Here is a 17,767-nt window from a genome sequence, read left to right as displayed (position 1 = left end):
CCTAGCACCTCCCCAGCCCAGAAGGAAACTCCCCAGAAGGACAAGCTGAGGGAATTAACTCACACCCAAAACTGTCCACTTCCTTGTAACAGCACAACAGACCAAACTCCAGAGACATCCCCTCGTTCTAGACTCAGAGGGAAGGTTAGAAAGGAGAAGCCTGGGGAAAAGGGGCTGGCTGGCAAAGTGTGGGGAAACCAATTTGTTTTCCTCCTCCTTCCAACCAAGGTTCCAGGTCAGAGGTTGGGGGTGAGGTACTTTGATTAAAATCCAAGTCACTCAACAGACTGAAGAGAAACTTAGTCTCAGAATCTTTAGGAAAAAAAAAAAAAAAAAAGGAGTTCCCGTCGTGGCGCAGTGGTTAACGAATCTGACTAGGAACCATGAGGTTGCGGGTTCGGTCCCTGCCCTTGCTCAGTGGGTTAACGATCCGGCGTTGCCGTGAGCTGTGGTGTAGGTTGCAGACGCGGCTCGGATCCCGAGTTGCTGTGGCTCTGGCGTAGGCCGGTGGCTACAGCTCCGATTAGACCCCTAGCCTGGGAACCTCCATATGCCGAGGGTGCGGCCCAAGAAATAGCAACAACAACAACAAAAAGACAAAAAAAAAAAAAAAAAAAGAATCTTTAGGAGAGGGGGGAAAAAAACTCAACCAACGCCTGAGCATCCATCATGTACAAGGCCCAGGGCTGCACCCCACCAAGATCTCGATTTGTCTTTAGGATGAGTGAGAACACTGTAAAGCCTAAAACTAGATTTCACCCACAAATGATGGTCTGGGTTCAAAGCCCAAGAATAATTTGGGTTATCAGGCAGAGCAAAACAAATTACTTTAAAATACTGATGCTGAGCAACCTTACACTTGAGACACATCCAACCTGGTACCTGAGCAGTCATAACAGACACCTCCACGAATTCCCCGTCATGGCACAAAGGAAATGAATCCGACTAGGAACCAGGAGGTTGCAGGTTCGATCCCTGGCCTTGCTCAGTGGGTTAAGAATCTGGTGTTGTCTTGAGCTGCGGTGTAGGTCGCAGACGCGGCTCAGATCCTGCATTGTTGTGGCTGTGGTGTAGGCTGGCAGCTGTAGCTCCAATTAGACTGCGAGCCTGGGAACCTCCACATGCTGCTGGTGCAGCCCTAAAAAGTGAAATAAACAAAACAAACAAAAAAACAGACACCTTCACTGTCACCCAGCAGTGGCCAAGTACTAGTGCATTTCCTAGAAACAGCTGGCAGGAGGAAACTGAAATTCACACAAAAGGCTGCAGCTAGACAGCAGACCAGTCTCACTCACAGGGTAGGAGGGGATCAGTTACCTGCAGATTCAGGGCCATTACCAGACAATAAGTACGACAATAGAGCCTGTTTAATCCAGGTAGGCACCCTAGGGCCATTCTTCAACTGAGCCTAGACCCAGGAATTAGCACCCAGAACCCACAAAGCTAGTTTAGAAGTTAAAGAGGAAAGGTTCAACATGAGTAAAAAGCTCCCCCCAAATTACTTCCCTTGTTTCCAGTGCTGGGAAAGCTTAAATATTCAGCAGGTGAACCACTTGAACTCCAAGAATTGAGGGATCAGACAAATGAGCAAATCTTGCTTCCCGCTCACATTTCAAAGATGCTCTGTACCCTTAAGAGCAAAGGGGATGTATGCCGCTTACTAAGGGCCCAAGCTTCCAAAGAGAATTTTTAAAAATCATAATTTGAGAATGACTTAGTCACAAGAATAGGTTGAAAGAGTAAGGTTACTCGTTGTCAGAATAAATAGCTTTTTGTGAACGGTGTTTCTGATCAATAATTTAGATAAGGGGGGGAGGCATTGGACAGCAAACCAACCCCAGATATGACTGTACCAAGTGTCCAGCAACCCAGATTTCCCTGCAGGAGATAAATTTAAACACCAAGCAGCCTGTACTTCAGTGAGGGAAAGACAGCTAGTTTAACCTAATTGCACTCCCTACTCGGCTTGAGAGGCCGCTCCTCACACCTGGACTTAAATGCACCGGGTTTGTGTTAGCGGGTCTGTGTCAGCGGCGGCCGAGGGGCAGGAAAACGCCCGCCAACTTGGGCATCTCCGGAGGGGAGGAAGACGGCGAAATGGCCAGGTCTTCCAAGCAGTCCCGGGTCAATCTGGCACCACCCACCACCAAAGGCTCCTTTCAGGGTAAATGGGAGGAACCGTACCCAAGGGCACAAAACAGTAAAACTGGTGAAAGCGTTGCCCCCCCCCCCCGCAAGGCGTCCAGACCGAGGCCTGTCCAGGCACATTTTGACCTGTCACCCCAAAACTGGCATGGACCCTCCGCGTCAGCGGCAAGAGGTAGGTGCAGGCGGAGCGTGACCCACGCGCCCCCGGGCATGAAGCCAGCGGGCGCACGGGGCAGGACAGACTCCGCCTCGCCAGACACCCTTTAAGGGGCTGCAAAAGTAACCTTCCGGTCAAGCCTTTGACATCGGGATCCTAACTATATTCAAAAGGTCCCCCCGCCCGCAACAGAGTTCCAACTAGGACCAGTCTCCCAGTTCATCCTCGCAGTTCCGCAAACCGAGCCCTTTCCCCTGGTTCGCCGCACTAAACTCCCAAGCGCTGGGCTACCTGCTCGGGTTTGCCACCGCCAGGCCTCGGTGGAGAGCAAGCTCAAGGAGCCTGAAAAGTTGGGTGAGGTCCCTAAAGTGACCGTTTCAACTCCCATTCCTCAGGAGAGGGAAAGGGATGCCCGAGGACCTTGGGACACCTCCTCGCCCTTGTGACCACCCGGCCCTGCCCAGAGCCCGCCCGCCGCCGCCTCTCCCATCTCAGACTGGGTACACACGACCTTTGAAAAGTAAACGCGTGTGGGGTTGGGCGACCTTGGGTGGGACGCGCTCGGGTCTGTCTCTGGGAAGGGTGTGCGCGCTCGGGGAAAGTTAAGCCGCAGGGGGGTGCCCCTGGCGTCGCGTCCTCGCCTCCTGACGAGGATGGCGACACGCGTGGGGAACACCGCGCGGCTACAGAGCGCGGCCCCAGCCATGCACACATGATCTGTCAGCAAGAGCCGGGCATGAGAAGACGAGGGGGCGCACAGACGATGAAAGGGAAAGGGCCTGCTTGACAGCAAGCGACAGACTGGAGCTCCTCTGCACGCGCTCGGCGTCGGGAGCCTTGCATCCCGAGACTCCTGGAGCGCGCTATGCACCCGGCACCAGCGCCCTAGGTTCACCATCACACCGACGGCGTCGCCCTCACAGCCCCGGCAGGTGGCCCCCGGTACAGCCGCTCTCAGCGGCCCCAACTTACCAGTTCCTCGGCGACTGTCGGGATGCGGAGTCCTCGCGCAGCCGCCGCCTCCCCCCGACCCCCAGCCCCCGCCTTTGCCCTGCGGCCCAGCCCAGCCGCGCTCCAGCCGCTCCCCCACGTGCTCGCCGAGGCGAGTGGAACACAGAGATATTAAATACTGAGGACGCGCAGCGACGTGCCCGCGGCGCGACGTAAGGCCCCGCCTCCCGCCCTCGTGCCCCCGCGCCGGCCCAGCTCACCTGCGCGTGCGCGCCGCCGGCCGCTCCCGCCTGTTCTTCTCCCAGCTGCGCCAGAGGGGGCGCGGTCTAGAGCTCCCTGCCAACATCCCGCTGCCGCCTTCTGCAGCCAGGAGTTGCTTGTGCTCTCGCGAGATGAGCTGTAATCTCGGCAAAGCTCGGGAAGGAGGCCTGGCTGGAGCCTTCAGAACGCCTACTCGCCTTCCTTCTTTCTCCCCTGCGCGGAACATCGAAGTTCTGCTCCCAGGCCTGCGCGGGTTCGCCAACCTCCGCTGCGGGCGGTCTCGGGGGGCCAGTTAGACCATCTACCTGCATCTGTACGGAGAGGCCCTTGGAAAAGGCAGAGGGGCCGGTAATGAGCCGGGCTCCCTTTGCCTTGCCTTAAGTGGATGTATACGGTGTAATTCATCATGACATTGTAAGCGTAGGTGGCCATTAATAATTGCATAATAATAACTGTGTAATGGGAGTCCCTGGCACCACTCAAATGCAGCATTTGTGCCCATTTTCACAAGTCGGTGATGTCCAAGTGAAACTTTCCTCTCATCATTCCTGCCAAGAGTTAGTCATCATGTCACTGACTCCACGACGAAACTTGGGAAAATAAATTGTCCCCCTACAAGTGGACAGAGTGGGGTTCCAGCTGGCCAGGGACATAGGGACTTCAAGTGAACATTTGTTTGGGCGAGGTATACAAAAGAGATTATGCTAAGAACTGTTACTTGGAACATGGTTAATCTTCACTAGTGATCAAATGCAAATTTAAATGATGATGCGATACCATTTAGTTGTTGAGTTTAAATATAAATTCGTATATATATGAAGCCCTGTTGCATGGTGTGATGAGTGCCACGAAGAAATCCATTAGGAAAGAAATAACAAGAAGAGACCTACTGTAGTTTCTGTGGTTCCGAAAGGCCTAAGGTGAAATTTAAACTGAAACCTACTTAATGAGAAGCTGGCCTTGCCAATCGTTATTTGAGCACAAGGATTGGGGAGCATTCCAGCAGAGGCAACAGGACACCGCCTGTGTTGCAGGAAGCAGTTCCTGGTGACTTGAAGAGTGGTAGGGATGGAATATGGTGATGTGGCGAGAGTGCTGGGAGAGAAGGTTGAGGGGGTTGGAGACTGTAAAAGGAGGAGGGGGTTTTTTTTTGGTGGGGGTGCACGGTGGGGGGGAAATGGTGGTGAGAGAACTGGGCCACTTTACAAACCGCAGTAAAGCTTAGATTCTTAGATTTTGTTCTACTCTGTTCAGCCTCCAGGCAAGCGTCCACCATGGGGCTGAGGAAGTGGCCCCAGTGTCAGGGCAGTTCAAAGGTCACAGGTTGATTCCAGTATAAGATTAGAAGGTGGAAGCATGAGAAAGGAGTTGAGGATGGAATGTGATCCTAAGAACTTGGCCACGAGGCAAAAAGGACTCCAGTTGTCAGCTTCCACATGTGCTCGCAATCGGCAAAAGGCTGAGTAAGGCAGGAATTTTAAGGTAGGTTGCACAAAACAGCCTCTGGACATCCATGAACTTCCTGAAATTGCACACATGTTTTTATAAGTATGGCATTTTCTGAGGAAATAGTTAGTTATGGAGACCTTCTATCAGATTCTCTGATCTTGATGCTAAAAAAAGAAAAAAAAGTAAGAAATCTGGTACATAGAGCAAGATTGAAGTTAAGGCTGTGTGTGTGTGTGTGTGTGTGTGTGTGTGTGTGTGTGTGTGTGTTGTGTGTGTGTGTGTATGAATATCTGTCAGAAGAAGTAGGTGAAAAATAAAGCACCCAAAGGAGACAAAAAAGAAGTGGCCAATGCCCATCTGAAGAAGAAGGAATCCAAGCTGATCTATCAAGCAGCTGCCCTCTGCGAGTGGAAATGGTTAGATCAGCGACTGATAGGATTATTCATTTAGATCCTGTAACTCAAGGGAGTTCCCGTTGTGCCCAGTGGAAACGAATCAGACTAGTATCCATGAAGATGTGGGTTCTATCCGTGGCCTTGCTCATTGGGTCGGACCCATAGTTGCTGTGAGCTCTGATGTAGGTTGCAGATGCATATTGGATCCTGTGTTGCTGTAGCTCTGGTGTAGGCAGTTGCAGCTCTGATTCAACCCCTGGCTCAGGAACGTCCTTATGCTCCAGGTGCAGCCCTAAAAGCGCAAAAAAAAAAAAAATCCTGTAATTCCATCTTCCTTCCTTCCTTCTTTCCTTCCTTCCTTTAGTATGAACCTACAGCATATGGAAGTTCTCAGGCCAGGAGTTGAATCCTAGCCACAGCTGTGACTTGAGCTGCAGCTGTGATCTATGCTGGGTCCTTTAACCCACTGCACGGGGCTGGGGATCAAACCCATGTTTCCACAGTAACCCGAGATACTGCAGTGGGATTCTTAACCCACTGCACCACAGCAGGAACTCCTCAGGCTCTTCATTCTGACTCACCCAGAAAGCAACCTTATGGTAATTCTTTCCAAGGAGAGAAGCTGTGGTTGGACCAATGGAAGGCACTGGTCCACCAGACAGGCAATTTTTGTCGTTGTAAACTGTGTATGTGGTCCTCTGGCTTTCTACAACTTGCATATCTTGAGAATATTTTTTTGCTTGACCCAGCTTTAAGTTCTGGGATTGGAACATGGTGACATTTCTGAGTCTGTTGTAAAGCTGAGTTAGGGCTTAATATAGGACTTGGGGAATTTTATCCAAACACCATCTCAGGAGCTCTCTTCAAAAGTCGGCCAGTTGGAGTTCCCGTCGTGGTGCAGTGGAAACAAATATGGCTAGGAACCATGAGGTTGTGGGTTCAATCCCTGATCTTGCTCTGTGGGTTAAGGATCCGGCAATGAGGTGAGCTATGGTGTAGGTCACAGACACGGCTCGGATCTGGTGTTGCTGTGACTGTGGTGTAGGCTGACAGCTGTATCTCCAATTTGACCCCTAGCCTGGGAACCTCCATGTGCCGTGGGTGTGCCCCCCCGCAAAAAAAAGCCAAAAAAAAAAAAAAACAAATCAGCCAGTTGACTTCTCCCAGCAACCCCCTCCATATTTGAGAAACGACTTACCTTTCCTACTGGAAGCATCTGTAGACGGAACTGTTTCAGCGCTAACAAATATGAACTGTCTCCTTTATGGCTAGTACAGTGAAGGAGTGTCTTTCGTCCTTAGGTTTAACTGAATATGCAAGTAAAACTAAACTTCTCTTCCTCTCCAACCCACCTCCCTATTCCCTTAAGCCGTGGAAGTGTTTGGTTTTGCCCCAAGACTGTGCGTGTCTTCAGGGAAGAAAAAATGATTTCTCTCTGACGAAGTCAATGGTGAGGTCCTGCTGTATCGTACAGAGAACTATATCCAGGCTCTCGGGATAGGACCCAATAGAAGATAATATAAGAAAGGGATTGTGGGAGTTCCCGTCAGTGGAAATGTATTCACCTAGGAACCATGAGGTTTCGGGTTCAATCTTGGGGAGGTGGGTGTTGGGGGTTTTGTGTTTTCTTTGTTTTTTGTTTTTTTGGCCTCGTCTATGGCATGCAGAAGTTTCTGGGCCAGGGATCAAACCTACACCACAGAGGTGGCCCAAGCCATAGCAGTGACAACACTGGATCCTTAACCTGCTAGCCACCAGGGACCTCCAAGGGAGCAATTTTATACAGGAACGAGTCTGCTGTAGATTGACACAGGCCCCCCTCAAAAGAGATGTGAGGAAGTCTTAACCCCCCATACCTCAGAATATGACTTTATTTGGAAATAGGGCGGTTACAGATGTAATTAGTTGAGCTGAGGTCATACTGGAGTAGCTTGGACCCCTAATGCAATATGACTGGTATTCTTCTAAGATCACAGTGTGAAGACAGAGGAACAAGAGAACAATGCCTGATGACAGTAGATTGGATTTTTGCATCTAGGAGTCAAGGACTGCCAAAGATGGCCAGCAAACTGCCAGAAGCAAGGAAGAGCCAAGGAAGGATTCCCCTGCAGGATTCCGAGGGGGCAGAGCCCTGATGACATCCGATGTTGGGCTCATCCCTCCAGTCCCATCAGACAATACATTTCTATTATTGTAAGTCACCCAGTTGGTGGTACTTTGTCACAGTAGCCCTAAGAAACTGTTACAGTGACCTTCATTCTTTTTTTCTTTTTAGGGCCAAACCCACAGCCTATGGAAGTTCCCCGGGGTCAGGGGTCTAATCAGAGCTGCAGTGCTGGCCTATGCCACAGCCACGGCAATGAAGGATCCAAGCTGCATCTTTGACCTGTGACCACAACTTGTGGCAATGCTGGATCCTGAACCCACTGAGCGAGGCCAGGGATCAAACCCACATCCTCATGAATACTAGTCAGGTTCTTAAACTGCTGAGCCACAGTTGGAACTCCAGTGACCTTCATTCTTGAACCCACGGATGCCAGATAGTACAGGGAAGTGGAGTCATTCAGCAGGTGATAAAAGGAGCTGTCCCCTTCCTCCTATCTGGACCCAGGCACTGTGGCTTCACAGGGCGGAGGCCTCATCCAAGTGGCTATGATGAAAGGGCCTCAAATAGGCACTCCCCAGGCGCTGACACTAGCACCACTGCATACTTCTTGGGAATTTTCCAGTTAGCTTAAGATCTTAATTCTGGCTCTCTTCAGTGGGTGTCTGGCAGGTGTTCCCAGAGCCCCCTCCAATCTTCCCAGCTTCTTCCAGTGGCAGTTAGTTTGAAGGGGAGCCTGAGAAACTTTGCAAACTGCTTCAGATGGGGTGAAATTCTACCTTAGACCAATTTAGGTCCTTCAGTCATAGCCAAGCTTGTGCACATGGCGAAGCAATTAAACCATCAGAGGCTGTGACCTCCCTCATTTTATTCCATGAGCATCTCTTCTGGGCCAACTCTTGGGATCCTCCCAGGAGGCCACACATGCTGGGTGCTGTCTGGATGTTTGAATTGCTTGGACTTTATATGAAAATTGCAGGGAGTTCCCGTTGTGGTGCAGCAGAAACGAATCCAACTAGGAACCATGTGGTTGCAGGTTCAACCCCTGGCCTTGCTCAGTAGGTTAAGGATCCGGCATTGCCATGAGCTGTGGTGTAGGTTGCAGTCAAGGCTTGGATCTAACGATGTGGCTGTGGCTGTGGCTGGCTGTGGCGTAGGCCACACCAATTCAACCCCTAGCCTGGGAACCTCCATATGCCACAGGTGCAGCCCTAAAAAACAAAAACAAAAATGCAGTGAGCCCTCTCTGGTAAGGTTTATAAGCTTTATGAAATATTTTTGTTAGTGTCAGCCCTTTCCATGTACTATTGCAGCTGGGGTGGTCTGAACAGCAGGATCTGGAAGCCTCAAATACCTGCAGGGGGACCAGTGCTTCCTTGGGGATGAGACATTTAGCCAGGGGGACTCACCTAGGAGGGGTGGGCAGAGCACATAGCAATAGGGGAGCTCAGACCCCGCACCCAAATTTTCCATTTACCCCCAACCTCACACACCCTCTGCATTCTCTGAAACGACTTCCTTGCTCTATCCATTCTAAAATGGATATGTTTCTCAGTAACCTCTGCCTTCTGTTTGCTCAGGCATTCCAGTTTCCCATAAACTGATACCTTCTACCCAGGACTTCCACTTGCCCCATAGTGACATTGTGCAGATTAGGTAACAAGTGTCCCTTCCCCGAGGTAGACAGCTCTGTGCCAGTCACCATGGTGAGCCGAGTGCCATAGCACAGCCTAGATTTCAGTCCCCCTTACCCTTGGGCTGGATGCCCTTGTGCAGAACTTGACCTGCACAACCTTCCATGACGTTCCTGCAGTTGGGAGGCAGCCCTCACAGAGCGAGTGCTCTCTGCCATGACACAGGCGTCCAACCAGGTGTCTAGGAGTTTGGGGCACCACAATAAAGTGGCTTCATTCGTCTAATTGCTGCCAAAGCCTAAAGCATTGCCAGGGTCAATGCCCCTCCTCAGCCCTGAAGCAGCTGTGAAGATGGATTGCTTTCCATAAAAATATGGGAGTAGGAGTTCCTGTTGTGGCTAAGTGGTTAACAAATCCAACTAGGGACCATGAGGTTGCAGGTTCGATCCCTGGCCTTGCTCAGTGGGTTAAGGGTCTGGCGTTGCTGTGAGCTGTGGTGTAGGCTGCAGACTACATTGCTATGGCTCTGGTGTAGGCTGGTGGCTACAGCTCCGATTAGACTGCTAGCCTGGGAACCTCCATATGCCGTGGGTGCGGCCCTAGAAAATGCAAAAAAGACAAAAAAATATATACATATATATATACATGGGAGTAAAACCTCTGAAAGGGGAATGAAATAGGAGGGAAGGGGGCAGGACACACCCTTTTAAAAAATGACTTAGCCATTGAGGTCACGACAAAAACTGGTTAGAACCAATAAGGCCCAAGAAGGTGGAAAGTTTGACTTCCGGTGGCCCTTGAGCCTCATTATCCGCTCACTGTAATTCATTAGCAGCTAAATGATGTGCCCACAGGTGCTATGACAGTTCCAGGGGCCGACCATAAAAGGCCAAAAAGTGAGAGGTGGCCCAATTCCTGGAAATCTCGGCACCTTCCTTCCCCCTGAAAAGGTTGGAGTAATCTTCCCACTTATTACCCTATAAAATTACCCAGCCCATAAAAACTCACCACCCCATATTTCGGGACCACTTTCTTGCCATTTGGGACAGACCAAGTTCTGTCTATGGAATGTCTATCTTCCAGGCTGTTCTCACCTTCGGAGATGGCCCACACCCTTGTCTACCTCTATCAATAAATCTACTTCTTACCTATCAAAAAAAAAAAAAAGTATTGCCTTGCTCAGCACAGGGACTTAAAAACACTTACAAAACCTCAAGTAACTCTGCCTAGCCTCTCAATTTTCTCAACCGTAAAATGAAAGTAGTCCTGCTTTGTAGCACTGGAAACTATGTCTAGTCACTTATGATGGAGCATGATAATGTGAGAAAAAAGAATGTATGTATGTGTGTGTAACTGGGTCACCACTCCGTGCAGTAGAAAATTGATAGAACCCTGTAAACCAGCTATAATGGGAAAAAATAAAAATCATTATACAAACTAAAAAAATAAAATGAAGATAATAAGACCTACTTCATGGGATTGTTGTGAAGATTAAACAGACAATCCACATAAAATACTTTTGCACAAGGCTGAGCCCAAGAAACAAAGCTAGTATTTCATCTCAACTGCTTTCGTCAGTCAAGCAAGAGCAAGTCAAGTTTTATTCAACAAATATTTTATTTTATTTCATTATTTTTTTTTTTAGGGCTGCACCTGTGGCATATGGAGTTTCCCAGGCTAAGGGTCCAATCACAGCTACAGCTGCTGGCCTACGCCAGAACCACAGCAGCGCAGGATCTGAGCCTCATCTGCCACCTACACCACAGCTCATGGCAATGCCAGATCCTTGATCCACTGAGCAAGGCCAGGGATCGAACCCACAACCTCATGGTTCCCAGTCGGATTCACTTCCATTGCGCCACGATGGAAACTCCAACAAATATTTTATTAACAACTATGTTGTGCCAGGCCTTGTGTAAGGTGTTGCGGCTCCCAAGATGAATACCCCCAATCTGGAAGGGAAGGTGGCTGTGAATGTACACGCAAGGGGTCAGGGACAGGGGGCAGGGATCCGTACAGAGGCGGGATGAGAGGTGGTAAATATCGACGATTTTCATTCTGTTGGTATCACAGTTGAAGCTCGACTGTGTCACGGGTACTTCTTCATCTGACATTCACCAAAATCAAATGTACTGCTTCCGTCCTGCTGTTGCAGATCCATCCACCCCTAAAACCGAAATGGCTTAAAACAACCACCGATTGTCAGCTCATTGGGAGGGTCTGTTTCTGCTCCACATGCTGTTGGCTGGATGACGTGACTGACATAGAGAATCCAAGATGGCATCACTTGCATGGCTGGTGCCTCAGCGGCGCTGTCTGGAACAGCTGCGTTGGCCTTTATCTCTCCCTTCTTATGGTCTCTCTCCAGCAAGAAACCTGAACCTGTCTACACAGTGGCTTGGGGTTCCAAGAGGCTAAGGTTGAATCTGCCAGGTGCTAGGTATCTTAAAACCTAGGTCCAGGAGAGTTCCCATCGTGGCTCAATGGTTAACAAATCCGACTAGGAACCATGAGGTTTCGGGTTCGATCCCTGGCCTTGCTCAGTGGGTTAAGGATCCGGCGTTGCCGTGAGCTGTGGTGTAGGTTGCAGACACGGCTCAGATCCCGAGTTGCTGTGGCTCTGGCATAGGCTGGCAGCTGTAGCTCTGAATAGACCCCTAGCCTGGAACCTCCATATGCCGAGGGTTCAGCCCTAGAAAAGACAAAAACAAAACAAAGAAAACCTAGGTCCAGACCTAGGCAGCAGCATCAATTGTGCCACATTTTTTCTTTCTTTTTTTTTTTTTTAACGACCACAGCCACAGCATATGGAAGATTCAAGGCCAGGGGTCAAATGGGAGCTGTAGCTGAGGCCACAGCCACAGCAACACTGGGTCTGAGCCCTATCTGTGACCTGTGCTGCAGCTTGTGACAATGCCAGATGCCTAACCCACTGAGCAAGGCCAGGGATCAAACCTACATCCTCACAGAGACAATGCTGGGTCCTTAACCCACTGAGCCACAATGGGAACTCCACTTGTGCTGTATTCTATTGGTCAAAAGAAGTCCCCAGACCAGCTCAGGTTCAAGGGGCTATTCCAATAGTTTCCACCTGTAGGTGGGAGATGAGGCAAGGAATTATGAACATGTTTAACCTACCACATCTGTTATGTCATGTTCCATTTTTAGCCAATTTATGACTTAGGAGGTATCTAACTGGTGAGATTCCCTGGCTGCTTCAGAAATCAGTAGTCTGAAATGCAGCTTGGTATAGCAATGATAAATTTCACATGTTTCACTTCCTCATTTCAGTACTAACCTGCTTGTAACCCTTGGGTAGGCTATGAAACCTCTCCATGCTTTCCCCACCTATAAAACGAGGGGCAGTAAGATCCAATTTGCTGGGTTATTTTGAGAATTAGAATGCATGAAAAATGCGGGTACCTGGTAGATGCAATAGCTGATCAGTTCTGTAATACTGTTGTTATTATGTTTCTTGCCTTTCTTCTTCTTTTTTTGTCTTTTTGTCTTTTCTAGGGCTACACCCGCAGCGTGTGGAGGTTCCCAGGCTAGGGGTCTAATCAGAGCTCTAGCTGCCGGCCTACTCCAGAGCCACAGCAATGCCGGATCCTTAACCCACTGAGCGAGGCCAGGGATCGAACCCGCAACCTCATGATTCCTAGTCGGATTCGTTAACCACTGAGCCACAACAGAAACTCCCTGCCTTTCTTCTTAAGTAAGGTAATAGGACTGGTAATGGAGTGGTTTCTTCTACCTGTTGGGGGAACACCCAACAGACCTCTAGTATTGCTGCCCTTCCCTAAAAACCTCAGCAGTTATGCAGTGGAGTTGGAGCATGGCCTCGTGAATTTGTTCAATCTTTTGGAAAGCAATTTAGTAATCATTAACAAGAGTCATAAAAAAACGTTTATATCCTTTGACCCATTAACCAGATTTCAAGGAAATCATCCCTAGGGAACCGATGGAAAAGAAAAGAAAAGCAAAATCCACACATATGAAGTTATTATTATTATTATTATTATTTTTATTTATTTATTTATTTTTTTTTTTGCTTTTTAGGACCATAGCCAGAGCACATGGAGGTTCCCAGGCTAGGGGTCAAATGGGAGCTACAGCTGCGTGCCTACGCCACAGCCACAACAATGCAGGATCTGAGCCACATCTGTGACCTACACCACAGCTCAGGGCAACGCCAGATCCTTAACCCACTGAGTAAGGCCAGGGATTGAATTTGAATCTTCATGGATACTAGTTGGATTCGTTTCTGCTGAGCCACGATGGGAACTCGCACACATCAAGTTCTTCATTGCCGTTTTCTCTAGAGTAACTAAAAATGGAGAAACAGCTTAAATATCCAATAATAAGGGAGTGGTTAGCTAAATTATAATATAAATAAATACTTGTTGGAATATTAATGATTCCTAGAGTGACAATTATCATCACTACATGAAAGCATGGAGAGAATTTTAAATAAGGATCAAAGTGATGGATTCAGAATTCAGAAATTTTTCTACATGAACAACTAGAGCCTGACAAGGAAAAAAAACTAAGAATGTTTGTTAGTGTTTGGAAAGTGGGTTTTGTTTTTGTTTTTGTTTTTGCCAAACTAACAGCATGTACAGGCTCCCAGGCCAGAGATCAAACCCACACCACAGCAGTGACAACACTGGATCCTTAACCCACTGAGCCACGAGGGAACTCCAGGAAGTGGTTTCGAAATGGATTTATTTTCTTTAAAGTTATCCTTTAGTATTTTACATCAAAATCAGAAGAAAAATTTAGAAGGGCCATATGGGGAAATGGTTTATTAAAAAAAGAAAGCCTTAAAGACTTAAATATAAGACAAGACACCATCAAACTCCTGGAAGAGAACATAGGTAAAACATTCTCTGACATCAACCTTATGAATATTTTCTCAGGTCAGACTCCCAAAGCAACAGAAATAAGAGCAAGAATAAACCAGTGGGACCTGATCAAACTGACAAGCCTTTGCACAGCAAAGGAAACCAAAAAGAAAACAAAAAGACAACTTACAGAATGGGAGAAAACAGTTTCAAATGATACAACTGACAAGAGCTTCATCTCTAGAATATACAAGCAACTTATACAACTCAGCAGCAAAAATGCCAACAACCCAATTGAAAAATAGACATTTTTCCAAGGAAGATGTGCAGATGGCCAACAAGCACATGAAAAAAATGCTCAACATCACTGATTATTGGAGAAATGCAAATCAAAACTACCACGAGATACCACCTCACACCAGTCAGATTGGCCATCATTAATAAGTCCACAAATAACAAATGCTGGAGGGGTTGTGGAGAAAAGGGAACCCTCCTGCACTGTTGGTGGGAATGTAAGCTGGTACAACCACTATGGAGATCAGTACAGAGATACCTTAGAAATCTATACATAGAACTTCAATATGACCCAGCAGTCCCACTCTTGGGCATATATCTGGACAAAACTTTCCTTAAAAAAGACACATGCACCCACATGTTCATTGCAGCATTATTCACAATAGCCAAGACATGGAAACAACCCAAATGTCCATCGACAGATGACTGGATTAGGAAGATGTGGTATATATACAATGAATACTATTCAGCCATAAAAAAGAACGAAATAATGCCATTTGCAGCAACGTGGATGGAACTAGAGACTCTCATACTGAGTGAAGCAAGTCAGAAAGAGAAAGACAATACCATATCATATCACTTATATCTGGAATCTAATATATGGTACAAATTAACCTTTCCACAGAAAAGAAAATCATGGACTTGGAGAATAGACTTGTGGTTGCCAAGGGGGCAGGGGAAGTGGGGTGGTTGGGGAGCTTGGGGTTAATAGATACAAACTGTTGCCTTTGGAATGGATTAGCAATGAGATCCTGCTGTGTAGCACTGAGAACTATGTCCAGTCACTTATGATGGAGCCTGATAATGTGCGAAAATAGAATGTGTACATGTATGTGTAACTGGGTCACCATGCTGTGGTAGAAAAAAAATTGTACTGGGAAAAATTTTTTCTTAATTCTGAAAGCAAAAAATAAATAAATAAAAAATAAATAAAAATAAAAAAGAAAGCCTGTAATAACCTATAAAGAAAAGAATTTGAAAAATTACATATATATATATAACTGAATCACTATGCTGTACACCTGAAATTAACACAATGTTGTAAATAAACTATACTTCCATTTAAAAAAATAATAAAAATTAAAAATTAAAAAAGCCGGAGTTCCCGTCGTGGCGCAGTGGTTAACGAATCGCCTAGGAACCGTGAGGTTGTGGGTTCGGTCCCTGCCCTTGCTCAGTGGGTTAACGATCCGGCATTGCCGTGAGCTGTGGTATAGGTTGCAGACGCGGCTTGGATCCCGCGTTGCTGTGGCTCTGGTGTAGGCCAGTGGCTACAGCTCTGATTGGACCCCTAGCCTGGGAATCTCCATATGCCATGGGAGTGGCCCAAGAAATAACAAAAAAAAACAAAACAAAACAACAACAAAAAAAGCCACATAATGCCAGAGAATAAATTGCAGCGCTTTTAAAAATACAAACGCTTAAGGTGCTCCTTGGAGATTCTAATTCAGAAGGTCCCAGATAAGGCCCAATTATTTATATTCTTCAGAGCTACACAAATGATTTTTTTTTCTTTTTATATTTTCTTTTCTTTTCTTTTTTTAAGAGCCACACCAGTGGCATATGAAAATTCCCAGGCTAGGGGTCCTACTGGAGCTGCAGCTGCTGGCCTACACCACAGCCACAGCAACTTGGGAATCTGAGCTGTGTCTGCGACCTACACCACTGCTCATGGCAATGCCAGATTCCCCTACCCACTGAGCGAGGCCAGGGTTTGAACCAAATGCTCATGGCTTCTAGTTGGGTTTGTTAACTGCTATGCCATGAAGGGAACGCCACAAATGATTTTGTTATACACAAGGGTGAGACTCACCATTATCCTTTTAAATGATCTAATAAACACTCCGATCAGAAATAGCAATTCAAGGAAAACCTACACAAGTAGAACTCTTTTTCCATACTAAAATTTGTTCTTATTTGGGGGCCTTTTCCGGTGCCATGTATGTAGCTGTACTATGATAAAGTTGTGGCCTTTGTACATAATCCAGAACGCAGAAAGGACGGCTTTCCGTAGACATGCACGGTGCTGTGCAGTGTGAGGATAAAACATGCCATAAGAACTGATGGCCTGGGGTTTAGCAGGAAGAGTAACAGCAGCAGCAGCAAAAAAAAAAAAAAAAAAAAAAAAATCTCATCTCCATATCAGTCCAAAGATATTAACAGAATTTCAAGGACAGTCTCTCCACTGTGACCAGCTGTGGCCTTTTCCTGAGGATCAGAAAAAGTGGGTAGTCTCATGAAAATTAATACACATATTTTCTTGCTTTTTGTAATGCTGGCACTAACCCATAGGGAGTTATTATTAAAGACCTAAGAGTGGGTACAGAAAAAGCCAAGTAGAGCCCTGCTCTACCCAGCTTAACTTCCACAGAATATGGTAAAAGAGACAGTAGATTCTTCGGGAAAATTTGAGAGTTAACCAATTTTCTTAATAACTGTTTCCTGAGTTCATTTCCCAAAGTAGTTTCTCAGAAGGCTGAAAGGTAATCCTTGAAAAGGGGTTCCATGATGAAATAAGTTTGGAATGTGGGATAACTAAGTTATTGGGGGTTTTTTTTTGCAGGACTTCTCAGAGCCTTTGTGAATCTCTGAGAAAGGGTTATAGTATGAAATATGAAAACCTCCTCTTGGCTGATAAGACATGCTTTGCAAAACACTTCCATAGACAGTATGATTTCTGGTAAGAGCTAAATAAATGTTAGATGTTAAATCAAGGAAAATTAATATGGGGTATTACGGTCCTAGGTTTACATTACAACTTTGCATATTTCACCTAAGGAAAATTAACTTTTGCGTGAAAATTAGGAGACAATATATCTAGAAAATTCAAGAGCCTTTCCAGACAAGTCCTTTGAACTAATGAAAAAAAAAAAATTCCAGACACCTGCAGAAAAAGAAGTAAACAATTTGAAAATTTAATTTTATTATTATTATTATTATTTTGTCTTTTTTTGCTATTTCTTGGGCCACTCCGTGGCATATGGAGGTTCCCAGGCTAGGGGTCTAATTGGAGCCGTAGCCACCAGCCTACGCCAGAGCCACAGCAACGCAGGATCTGAGCCGCGTCTGCAACCTACACCACAGCTAACGGCAACGCCAGATCGTTAACCCACTGAGCAAGGGCAGGGACCGAACCCGCAACCTCATGGTTCTAGTCAGATTCGTTAACCACTGCACCACGACGGGAACTCCGAAAATTTAATTTTAAATACATCATTCATAAAAGGACCAAAATCTATAAGCTATATAGGAATAAGTCATAAAATACGGTCAAACTTCTATGGAAAAAAATTTAAGCCTTATTAAAAGACTTAAAAGGATTCCTAAACAAATGGAAAGGGAGTTCCCATCATGGCACAGTGGAAACAAATCTGAGCAGGAACCATGAGGTTGCAGGTTTGATCCCTGGCCTTGCTCAGTAGGTTAAGGATGTAGTGTTGCCGTGAGCTGTGGTGTAGGTCGTAGACATGGCTCAGATCCCGAGTTGCTGTGACTGTGGCACAGGCTGGTAGCTGTAGCTCCGATTTGAC

General features: G+C 46.9%; 1 long non-coding RNA gene across 2 annotated transcripts; it reads left to right on the top strand.

Annotated features, from left to right (window-relative positions):
* Positions 3,522-14,080, top strand: LOC110256033. Of its 2 annotated transcripts, none has more exons than XR_002337194.1 (3): positions 3,522-4,579; positions 4,772-4,999; positions 14,019-14,080. It is a non-coding gene; the product is annotated as an uncharacterized LOC110256033 (long non-coding RNA). The 2 variants fall into 2 exon arrangements; XR_002337193.1 differs by lacking the exon at positions 14,019-14,080 and adding an exon at positions 7,331-7,660.

The sequence above is a fragment of the Sus scrofa genome, chromosome 12 (genome assembly GCF_000003025.6).
Source record: "Sus scrofa isolate TJ Tabasco breed Duroc chromosome 12, Sscrofa11.1, whole genome shotgun sequence".
Lineage (NCBI taxonomy): Eukaryota > Metazoa > Chordata > Mammalia > Artiodactyla > Suidae > Sus > Sus scrofa.
The sequence above is the reverse complement of the archived record's forward strand: the minus strand, read 5'-3'. Positions and strand labels throughout refer to the sequence as shown.